Source organism: Ovis aries, chromosome 3 (genome assembly GCF_016772045.2).
Source record: "Ovis aries strain OAR_USU_Benz2616 breed Rambouillet chromosome 3, ARS-UI_Ramb_v3.0, whole genome shotgun sequence".
Classification (NCBI taxonomy): Eukaryota; Metazoa; Chordata; class Mammalia; order Artiodactyla; family Bovidae; genus Ovis; species Ovis aries.
In genome coordinates this window covers 208,367,207-208,379,597 of record NC_056056.1, presented here as the reverse complement: position 1 = coordinate 208,379,597, position 12,391 = coordinate 208,367,207, and the positions used below count along the sequence as shown (strand labels likewise).

Below are 12,391 nucleotides of genomic sequence, written 5' to 3'. Positions count from 1 at the left end.
TGGTGCTGCTTCCCGGATGGTGCTAGTGGTAAAGGACCCGCCTGCCAATGCAGGAGACATAAGAGATGCAGTTTCCATCCCTGTGTTGGGAACATCCCCTGGAGAAGGAAATGACAATCCACTCCAGTATTCTTGCCTGGGGAATCCCATGCATAGAGAAACCCGGCAGGCTGTGGTCCATAGGGTCACAAAGAGTTGGACACTACTGAAACGACTTAGCACGCATGCACGCAGATTTCTTTATGGTCAACACTCACATCCATACATGACTACAGTCAAAACATGGCTTTGACTATACAGACTTTTGTTGCCAACGTGATGTCTCTGCTTTTTAATACACTGACTAGGTTTGTAATGGCTTTTCTTCCAAGGAGCAAGTGTCTTTTAATTTCATGGTTGCAGTCATTGTCCACAGGGATTTTGGAGCCCAAGAAAATAAAATCTGTCACTACGTCCACTGTTTCCCCATTGAATTTAGTTCAGATGACCATTTCAAGTATTAAAAGCTGAGAAATATATTTCCAGCTCCCATTACTATTATTCCTGTCATTTTTCCCTTGAATTTGCAAAAGTTTTTGTCTCTCTCTCTATTTTTTTCTATCTATTGTTTCCAGCTTTATTGGAAGGTAATCACCATATAATAAGATATAAGTGAAAGGTATACAGTATGATGACATGAAATACATATGTATATATTCTCCAGTGAAGACATACAGGTGTCCAAAAACACATGAAAAGATGCTGAGCACCATTAATTATCAGAGAAATGCAAATCAAAAGTACAATGAGGCATTATCTCACACCAGTCAGAACTGGCCATCAAAAATTCTATAAATGATAAATGCTGGGGATGGTGTGGAGAAAGGGACTCAACCAAGAGCAAACTCATTGGAAATTATCTGGGGAACATTGAAGGCAAGAGGAGAAGGGTGCAGCAGAGGAGGAGTTGGTTAGATAGCATGATAATTAGAAATCATCATGAATTTGAGCAAGCTTCAGGAGATAGTGGAGGACAGGTGAGCCTAGAGTGTGTCAGTCCATGAATTCACAAAGAGTTAGAGATGACTTACCAACTGAACAACAACAAATAACTGATTCACTTTGTTGTACAGAGGAAATACAACATTGTAAAGCAACTATACTCCAATAAAAATTAATTTTAAAAGGATACAAATGAACTTATTTACAAAACAGAAGCAGACTTACAGATATCCAAAACAACTTATGGTTACACAAGGGGAAATGTCGGGAGTTAGGGAGAGGGAGAAATCAGGAATTTGAAATTAACACACATGCACCTTACTATGTATATGATAGATAATCAACATGGACCTACTGTACAGCACAGGGAAGTCTAATCAGTATTCTGTGATAAGCTAGAAGAGAAAAGAATCTAAAAAAGAATGAGTTTATTAAAAAAAAAGAATGAGTATATGTATTAAAAAGTATAACTGAGTCACTTTACTGTACACCTGAAACTAACACAACATTGTAAATCAGCTATGCTCCAAAGATTAAGGTATTAAAAAGAAATACATATGTATTTTGAAACTATTAACATAATTAAGTTAGTTAACACATTGATCACATCACGTCACATAGTTACTGTGTGTATGTTATGAGAACTTTTAAGATTGACTTTATTAGTTATGATCAAATACACAATCAGTATTGTCAACTAAGATCATGACAACTGATTCCATCATTTCTTGGCAAAAAGATGGGGAAAAAGTGGAAACAGTGACAGATTTTATTTTCTTGGGCTTCAAAATCACCATAGATGGTGACTGAAGCTATGAAATCAAAAGATATTTTCTCCTTGGAGGAAAAGCTATGGCAAATCTAGACAGCATATTAAAAAACAGAGAGATCACTTTACCAACACAGCTCCCTATAATCAAATCTATGGCTTTTCCAGTAGTCATGTATGGTTGTGAGAGCTGGACCATAAAGAAGGTTGAGTGCTGAAGAAATGGTGCTTTCAAACTGTGGTGCTGGAGAATACTCTTGAGAGTTCCTTGGACAGCGAGGAGATCAAATCTGTCAATCCTAAAGGATATCAACCCTGAATATTCATTGGAAGACTGATGCTGAAGCTCCAATACTTTGGCCACCTGATATGAAGAGCCAGTTCACTGGAAAAGACCCTGATGTTGGGAAAGACTGAGGGCAGGAGAAGAAAGGAGTGACAGAGGATGAGAGAGTTGGATGGCATCACCAACTCAATGGACATGAGTTTGAGCAAACTCCAGAAAATAGTGAAGGACAGGGAAGCCTGGTGTGCTGAAGTTCATGGGGTTGCAGAGAGTCGGACATGGCTTGGTGACTAAACAACAACGATTGTCAACTACAGTCACATGTACGTTCCATCCCCAGGGCTTCTCTATGTTTTAAGTAGACGTTTGTACCACCATCATCCTTTCCTCCCACTCCCACCTCTACCCAGACAACCACCAATTTACTCTCCTTATCTACAAATTTTTTTTTTGATTTCACTTATAAATGAGATCAAACAGTATTTGCTTTTCTCTGTTTTACTTCTTTCACTTAGCATAATGCCTTCCTACATTAGTTATGTGTTGCTGTGCTACAAATTACTGAAATCTTGGCATCTTAGCCCTCGTGATTAGAGCCCGTGCTCAGCAACAAGAGAAGCCACCGGCATGAGAGGCTCATGCACCACAATGAAGAGTAGCCTCCACTCTCTGTAACTAGAGGAAGTCTGTGAGTGGCAACAAAAACCCAGCACAGCCAAAAATAAATAAACAAAACAAAACAACAGCTTAAAGCAGCAAACATCTAGCGCCTCATAATTTCCATGGGCTAGGAATCAGCAAGGATTACCAGGGTCCTCTGACTCGTGTTGTCTCAGTGGTTCAATCATCTGAAGTTTCAACGAGGGGTGGGTACCACTCACACCCACCTGGTTATTGGCAGCATTCAGACTTTAGGAGACTGTTTAACTGAGAGCCTCAGTCTCTTGCTGGCTGTTGCCAAGAGGCCTCCCTTGGTTCCTTGTCAGCAAGAGAGAGATGAAGTTCGGTTCAGTTCAGTTCAGTTCAGTTACTCAGTCGTGTCCGACTCTTTGCGACCGCATGAATTGCAGCACGCCAGTCCTCCCTGTCCTTCACAACTCCTGGAGTCTACCCAGACCCATGTCCATCGAGTCAGTGATGCCATCCAGGCATCTCGTACTGTTGTCCCCTTCTCCTCCTGTACCCAATCCCTCCCAGTGTTAGGCTCTTTCCAATGAGTCAACTCTTCGCATGAGGTGGTCAAAGTATTAGAGTTTCAGCTTCAACATCAGTCCTTCCAATGAGCACCCAGGATTGATCTCTTTTAGGATGGACTGGTTGGATCTTCTTTTTTTATATACTTAGATTTTTAAAGAATAAAGTGAAATTAAACTATAGCATTATTTTTAAAATACAATTATAATATTTAATGAAATAATCATATTGAGATTTTGCTAATGTTTACACATACCTTTGATTTTCAATAAGCACTTTATAGACCTATGAAATGGAATTAGAAGAATGACTCTGAGACTATATTAGCAAAATAATACAGATTTCTGTCACTTTCATGTTCAGCAAAGTAAGAAATCATTGCATAAATTCTTAATGTCTTAAAATAGTCATGCTATAGTTTGAAGATCTTCTTGTAGTCCAAAGGACTCTCAAGAGTCTTCTCCAACACCACAATTCAAAAACATCAATTCTTCAGCACTCAGCTTTCTTCATTGCCCAACTCTCACATCCATACATGACCACTGAAAAAACCATAGCCTTGACTAGAGGACCTTTGTTGGCAAAGTAATGTCTCTGCTTTTCAATATGCTATCTAGGTTGGTCATAACTTTCCTTCCAAGGAGTAGGCGTCTTTTAATTCCATGGCTGCAATCACTATCTGCAGTGATTTTAGAGCCCCCCCCCCCAATAAAGTCGGACACTGTTTCCACTGTTTCCCCATCTATATGCCATGAAGTGATGGGACCAGATGCCATGATCTTCATTTTCTGAATGTTGAGCTTTAAGCCAACTTTTTCACTCTCCTCCTTCACTTTCATCAAGAGGCTTTTTAGTTCCTCTTCACTTTCTGCCATAAGGGTGGTGTCGTCTGCATACCTGAGGTTATTGATATTTCTCCCAGCAATCTTGATTCCAGCTTATGCTTCTTCCAGCCCAGCATTTCTCATGATGTACTCTGCATATAAGTTAAATAAGCAGGTGACAATATACAGCCTTGACCTACTCTTTTTCCTATTTGGAAACAGTCTGTTGTTCCATGTCCAGTTCTAACTGTTGCTTCCTGGCCTGCATACAGGTTTCTCAAGAGACAGGTCAGACGGTCTGGTATTCCCATCTCTTTCAGAATTTTCCACAGTTTATTGTGATCCACACAGTGAAAGGCTTTGGCATAGTCAATAAGGCAGAAATAAAACAGAGAGTAAGATAGGTCTTCAAAGGGAAACCAGAGTCATCTTGAAATCTAATCTCTTAAGTGACATCTCATCACTTTTGCCAAATTCCGTTTGTTACATGCATGTTACTAGATACATTCGAGTGTGGGGATTATACAAGGATGTGAACACCAGGTGACAGGAACTATCAGGACACTGTAGAGCCTGTTGCCTGAGCCCTCTGTTCCTGAGCTGGATGAGATGCTCCCTATGGACAGGGAAGGAGAGGGAGGATTCCTTCCTGGATCCCGGGCCATGAGCTGTAACTGAGATGGGGAAGCTGGGCCCTAGTAGCCTTGAGCAGGGAGAGCAGCATCCAGAGTCTCTGAAGGCTTGTCCTCAGTGGTGTTCCTGGAGCTCATTCTACAGGCTCCTGAGAAATACCTGGTGTCTCTCTTCCTGCTCCAGGTTCAGTGATGGCACATTGGGAACTTCGAGTTAGCCATGCAGGAATATTTATACCATAAAAGTCAACAAATGCAGGGATATTTTTCCCCTCAGAGAGAAGTTTTTTTTTTTATATTTACCAGCACACCACTGCACTCTCTTTTAAAATCTCTCCTCTGTCCTGTATCTGTGTCTCTCTTGCAGCTCTGGAGCTGAGGCTGAAGGATGGAGCCCACCGCTGTGAGGGGAGAGTGGAAGTGAAACACCAGGGAGAATGGGGCACAGTGGATGATCGGAACTGGAGCTTGAAAGATGCATCTGTAGTGTGCAGACAGCTGGAGTGTGGAGTTGCCGTTGGTATTCCTCAAGAGGTTTATTTTGGGCCAGGACTTGGCCCCATTTGGCTTTTGTATACTTTGTGTGAAGGGACAGAGTCAACTGTCAGTGACTGTAGGCATTCTAATATTAAAGACTATCGTAATGATAGCTATACCTATGACCGGGATGCTGGAGTAGTCTGCTCAGGTAAGTCCTATCTGGTCTGTGTGGGAATCTCTAGCAGGAAAGCCTCTGTCTCATCACCAGAATGACTCCAGATTATGGATACAGCCTTTAGAACATGCTTGGGTGATGGGTCTTTGTGATGTGTCATAGGAGGCAGAGGTGAGGTCAAAAGTTTTACAAATTCAGCTTCTGGTTTCGACCTCTGTGACACAGTCTCAGCATGGTAATTGTTCTGTATTCTTTGACATAATGGTCTGTAGGGTGTGGCTACATTGATGAGGAGGTGTCATAGGAGAGTTGTAGGCAACAAGGTTTATTATCCTCATTGGTCCTAAAAGTCAGAGTCACCACACTCCATCAGGTGGGTATGTGGAGGATGTGCCAATAGAACAGGCTCAGCCAAGCAATGGCGACCCCAAAGGGTATGTGAAGACCCACAAAAAGTGATAATACCCAAAGTCATGGTGCAGTTACACAGGAAAATGTGAGAGAAATTCAGGTGCATTTAAATGACCATAGGTCACCAGGTCACAGTCAGAAGAGGCCAGAAGCGGGACTCGTGGCAGGGAAAATCTCATCACACTGGTGTACCTGATGAATCCAATGGGAGCTCACACCACATTTGCAGGGATGTTGAGGGAGCAGGAAAATGCAGTCTTGAAGTTTACAACACAGCAGCTGAAGTGCATCACGGATAAGAGGCAGTGAAGCTAGGAGCTCCTGGGGTTCTCAAGGCAAGAGGACCAAAGTGGTTTGCCTTTCCTTCTCCATGGACCATGTCTTGTCAGAACTCTCCACTAAGACCCGTCTGTCTTGGGTGGCCCTACATGGCATGGCTCATAGTTTCGTTGAGTTAGACAAGGCTGTGTTCCATGAACTGTGAACTTCCAGATGTTCAAGCTGGATTTAGAAAAGACAGAGGAACCAAAGGTCAAATTGCCAACATCCGTTCGATCACTGAAAATGCAAGAGAGTTCCAGAAAAACATCTACTTCTTCTTTATTGACTATGCCAAAGCCTTTAACTGTGTGGATCACAACAAACTGGAAAATTCTTCAAGAGATGGGAGTACCAGACCATCTGGCCTGCATTCTGAGTAATCTGTATGTAGGTCAAGAAGCAACAGTTAGAACTGAACATGGAACAAAAGACTTGTTCCAAATCGGGAAGGAATATGGTCAAGGCTGTATATTATCACCCTGCTTATTTAAATTCTATGCAGAGTACATCATGAGAAATGTTAGACTGAATGAAGCACAAGTTGGAATCAAGATTGTCAGGAGAAATGTCAATAACCTTAGATGCAGATTACATCACACTTATGGCCAAAAGCAAAGAACTAAATAGCCTCTTGATGATAGTGAAAGAAGAGAGTGAAAAGTTGGCTTAAAACTCTACATTCAGAAACTAAGATCATAGCATCTGGTCCCATCACTTCCTGGCAAATAGATGGGGAAACAGTGGAAATAGTGACAGACTTTTTTTCTTTTTTTGACTCCAAAATTACTGCAGATGGTGACTGTAGCCATGAAATTAAAAGATGCTTGCTTCTTGGAAGAAAAGCTATGACCAACCTAGACAGCATATTCAAAAGCAGAGACATTTCGTTGCCAACAAAGACCGGTCTAGTCAAAGCTATGGTTTTCCCAGTACTCCTGTATGGATGTGAGAGTTGGAATATAAAGAAAGCTGAGCACTGAAGAATCGATGCTTTTGAACTGTGGTGTTGGAGAAGACTCTTGAGAGTCCCTTGGACTGCAAGGAGATCCAACCAGTCCCTCCTAAAGGAAATCAGTCCTGAGTGTTCATTGGAAGGACTGATGCTGAAGCTGAAACTCCAGTACTCTGGCCACCTGATGTGAAGAACCGACTCATTGGAAAAGCCCTGATGCTGGGAAAGATTGAAGGTGGGAGGAGAAGGGGACGACAGAAGATGAGATGGTTGGATGGCATCACCGACTGAATGGACATGAGTTAGAGTAAACCCGGGAGTTGGTGATAGACAGGGAGGCCTGACATGCTGCAGTCCATGGTGTTGCAAAGAGTCAGACATGACTGAGGAAGTGAGCTGAACTGAATTGAAGCTAAGAGGACCTGATGTGACTTCTAAGAATTACTCAGTGCTACCTAAGTGTGTTTGACCTATGCCAAGGTGGATGCAGGAAAGACAGCAGTGAAACTAGGCTGTGAGTGGGTGCTCACAGTATCTGACAGAGATGCTTCTAGTTGTTATCACAATTGCAGATTGGATGTCCAGGTTATTAATCACATCAGAACAACTGGACTGGAGGAAGATATTGTCAGTTATCACAGTGAATTCCTAAGGTAGAAGGCTGGTCTTAGGATAGTATCACCCCATCTAACGGGATGGTGGGACAGGGAAGCCCTGAAGACATCTGCAGTAGGTCCTTAACAGCCACAGCCAATCAGCTCTTGGGTGTTTATGTACAGGAAGATCATTGGAAAAGTGATCTTTCTAATCTCACCTTCAGCAGATCTTTGATGATTCTAGTTGATGCCCTTAAGGAAACAATTCTTTGTATTTTTGAAAAGTACTTATTGAGGTATGTCCTACATACAAAACTGCTTGATAAGTGTGCATTTGTGAAACCACTACAGCACTTATGTCATAAATCTATTCATTTCTTCAAAATGTTTTCTTCCACTCTCTTTATCATTCTTATTAAAAATAATTATTTTCAAGGTGAATTTGAATTTTAATTAGAAACTTTTGTTTTAAATAAACCTGTTTTCTAGCATCTCAAGTAACCTTCCTTATTGTCACAATGTCATAATCATGGTTCCACCTGAAGATAAATTTGTGGAAATACTACAGATGTCTCTACCATATTTTGATAAATCAGCACCTGAGTGAAAAATGGAGGTGTGATGTTGAAACTTTGTGTGAAATTAGAACTCCAATGTTATCCTAAGAAAACTGATGCCTTGTTATTAATTCCAGTTAAGATATACTAGAAGTAGAGAATTGGAAGTGCTCTGATATTTAACAAAGATCCGTCTAGTCAAGGCTATGGCTTTCAGTGGTCAATTATGGGTGTGAGAGTTGGACTGAAGAAAGCTGAGTGCCAAAGAATTGATGCTTTGAAGTGTGTGTTGAGAAGACTTGAGAGTTCCTTGGACTGCAAGGAGATCCAACCAGTCCATTTTAAAGGAGATCAGTCCTGGGTGTTCATTGGAAGGAATGATGCTAAAGCTGAAACTCCAGTACTTTGGCCACCTCATGAACAGTTGACTCATTGGAAAAGACTCTGATGCTGGGAGGGATTGGGGCAGGAGGAGAAGGGACGACAGAGGATGAGATAGCTGGATAGCATCACCGACAATATGAACATGAGTTTGAGTGAACTCTGGGAGTTGGTGATGGACAGGGAGGCCTGGCATGCTGTGATTCATGGGGTCGCAAAGAGTCAGACACGACTGAGTGATTGAACTAAACTGAGCTGAACTAATATTTAAACACTAATTGTGGTTTGTACACCCTGACTACCATTGCTCTAACTTAGACTCTCACATTTTATGAATGGTTCCAGTTTCCTTCTTTTTCTCTTTTTAAAAATATAGATTTATTTATTTTAATTGGAGGTTAATTACTTTACAATATTCTATTGGTTTTGCCATACATCAACATACCATCACAGGTATACAGGTGTTTCTCTTTGTCACTAGTTTCCTCCCTGGTCTGTCTTTTCTGTATTTTCAGACATATTTTAATGATGTGAAGATAAGTCAAAGTGGTGGTGATGTAGCAGAAATAAGATTAGAATAGCATGTGTTTTCATTATCTTAATCAGAACTCTTGGAGTTTCTTCTGCTCAACCTTAGGAGTCACGTATGGAAGAGAAATTTCAGCCTCAGTAGTGGATTGCTGGAAGTGAAGTACCGTGTTTAGGAGAAATCTAGAGTGGAAACAATGACCAGAGGAGAATGTAGAGAAGCTTGTTTGAAATAACGAGGAGATTTCATGGAGTTCAGGTGGAAGGTCTGGGAGGGAACACACAAATTGTGAAGGACTGTGGTGCAAGCGTTCCAAGTTGCTTCAGCCCTGTCCTACTCTTTGTGACCCCATGGACCCCACGGATTCTCCAGGTATGAATACTGGAGTGGGTTGCCATTTCCTTCTCTAGGGGATCCTCCTCACCCAGAGATCAAACCTGGGTCTCCACATTGCAGGCAGAGTCTTGATTATCTTCTGAGCCACCAGGGACTACAGTACTGAAGTGCAGAATGGTGAGGGATGAAGATGCAAGGACTGCAGGAGGGTGGGAAAGATGCAGGTCAACTTGTACATTCACCACAGCCTCTGTATTACACTCCCCTGCCCCCATTCCTTCCCTCCCTCTCTTCCTTTATCTTGCTGTGGGAGTCATTTCTGAGCTCTGTGGAAGTGCTAGCATTTGGAGGTTGCAATTTTCTTAGTGGATTCTGTTTATCTAATAAATGTAAGATTACTCATATTTTCTCTTTTTTCGTATCAGATTTTGGTGAGTTGTATTTCACAAGTAATTTGTCTTCAAGGACTTGGTCCATTTTACAAAAAGTTTTTCAAATTAGAATAACATCATTTCGTATCTTATATCTTTAGATGTTGGCAATATCTTAGCACTGGTTCATATCTCCTATCCTTAGATGTTGGGAGGATCTGTATGATATTCTTTGTTACTGGTTTTATTAATTTGTGTTCCCTCTTTTTCTTAATTGGTTTGCTAGAAGATTATCCGACTGTATTGATTTTCTTGATGGTGTATTTGCTTCTTAATTGATTTCTATGCTCAGTTTTCATTCCTCTTTTTCAGTTATGATTGTGGTTGCTTTCGTAGATTCTTGAGGTGGAGTCTTGGATCATTTCCTTCTGTTTCTATTTTATTCTAAAGTAATCATCACGGAAGCATCAAGGTTCTAAATTTAAGCATCACTTTATTTTTAACCCACCAGTTTCAATACTATATAATTTCTTTTGTTATCATAAAATGTTTCTTTTCTCTGAATGAATTCTTTGTCTTATAGTCTGACTTTGTATGATATTAATTTAGATATTATATACAGTTTTCTCTGATTTGTGTTTGCATGGTATGTAATTTTACCTCTTTAGTATGTTTCTGTGTTTATATTTAAACACATATAAGTTTGTAGATAGTATATTGTTTTGTCTTATTTTGTCTGGTCTGATTATCTTGTTTTTATTTGCAGTACTTATATTATTCACATTTAGTGTAATTACTGACATAATTGGGTTTAAGTGTACTTGCCTGCTATTTGTTGGAGAAGGCAATCGACCTGTACTCTTGCCTGGAAAATCCCATGGACAGAGGAGCCTGGTAGGCTGCAGTCCATTGGTAGCTAAGAGTCAGACATGACTGAGCAAATTTACTTTCACTTCGCTTTATGCACTAATGGCAACCCTCCCGTGTTCTTGCCTTGAGAATTCCAGGGACAGCCTGGTTGCCATCCCAGAACACGACTGAGGTGACTTCAGTTGCTGCTATATGTTAATTTTTGAATCATCGAGTACCATTTTAATTTAAATACTGTATTGGTTTATTAATCGTATGATTTTTAGTGATCACATTATTTAATTTAAAAAATTTTTAAAGTAAATTTAAGTTTTGCTGGCTTCTTCACTGCTGCATGGGCTTTTCTGTGAGATCAGAGGCTCATCTCTAGCTGCAGCATGAGGCTCTCATCTTGCTGTGAGCACAGGCTGTATACAAGCTTTCGTCTCTCTGCAAGGCTCACTAGATGTGGTGCATTAGTTGCATGGTATGTATTTTCCTAGACCACTCATCTCCTGCATTGTGTCTTTACCACTGAACCACCGAGCCTAATGTTGAATTATTAATCCTCAAATACATTTTACCTTGAAATATTCGGTCACTACATGCAATGTCAGTCACTATACTTTTCTTCCACTTCCTGTTCTTGTCATGGGTGCTTTATTATTGTCATACATTCTATTTATAAATTTATTATGAATATTATATTTTGCTGCTAATATATTTTTGCCTTAAATCTTCTAATAGAGAATCAACATTTAGCACAGTCTCTATAGCTTTGAGGGATCCATGTTCTCATCTTTTAGCTTGAAGAACTTCCTGAGGCAGTTTTTGTAGTGTGTCTGGTGGCTATCATCTCTCATTTAGCTGAAATCTTAATTTTCATTCAGTTTTGAAAAGTATTTTTGGGTGATTCAATTTTTAAAATGCCCAATCCAATACTGTTTTACATTGATCTGACTCATGTTAAAATATTACCTTGTTCCTAGATAATCAAATGCTCTTATATCAATGGATTTCTTAACATTTAATAAATACATTATGATCACTATCATAATGAAAAATTTATTTCTATTTCTACAATTCTTAAGTACATTTTATATATTTTGTAAACATGATTGAAGTAGTTTTTAAGAAAATATTTTAGTTTTTATTTTAAAATTTTATCTTTTTTACATATTAACATTTTCATTCTTCCTGGGTCAAATTATATTTTTCTTTTTATTTTTTAATTTAGATACTAAGTTTTAAATTTATTCTGTAACTTCTCTGTGATTATCCATCATTCTACATATGTTTAGTTCATTTGTTTATCCTAGCTTTATTTTTTCTTTTAAGGTTTGAATGTTTATTTTCAAAATATTTCTGAATTTCTATGTTAAGTTTTGTTGAGTACTCTAATTTAGATGTTTTTATCTAATTATCTGGCTTATATAATTACTTTCAGAAGTTAATATTTAACATTTTCTCTATATCTTATTGTTCAAAAATGTGTTATTTTGATGGCTGATGTCTAGTTTTTTTAATTAATGCACTACATCATCCAATATATTACTTAGGTAGGTTTTATCTTAGTTTATGGCTTGTTTGAAGAGTTTGTTTAGTGTAATGGATCAGATGTTTATATGCTCTATTCAAATGTTTTCAAAACTTTGCATTTATCATTAAAACTTAAAAGTTTTTTAGCCATCTTCTTAGAATTTCCAAATAACAATATTTTGGAAAGAGGTTATTTTGATATTATCCT

General features: G+C 39.3%; 1 pseudogene; it reads left to right on the top strand.

Annotated features, from left to right (window-relative positions):
- Positions 1 to 12,391, top strand: part of LOC105614851 (antigen WC1.1-like) — a 58,967-nt pseudogene that overhangs the window by 4,204 nt on the left and 42,372 nt on the right.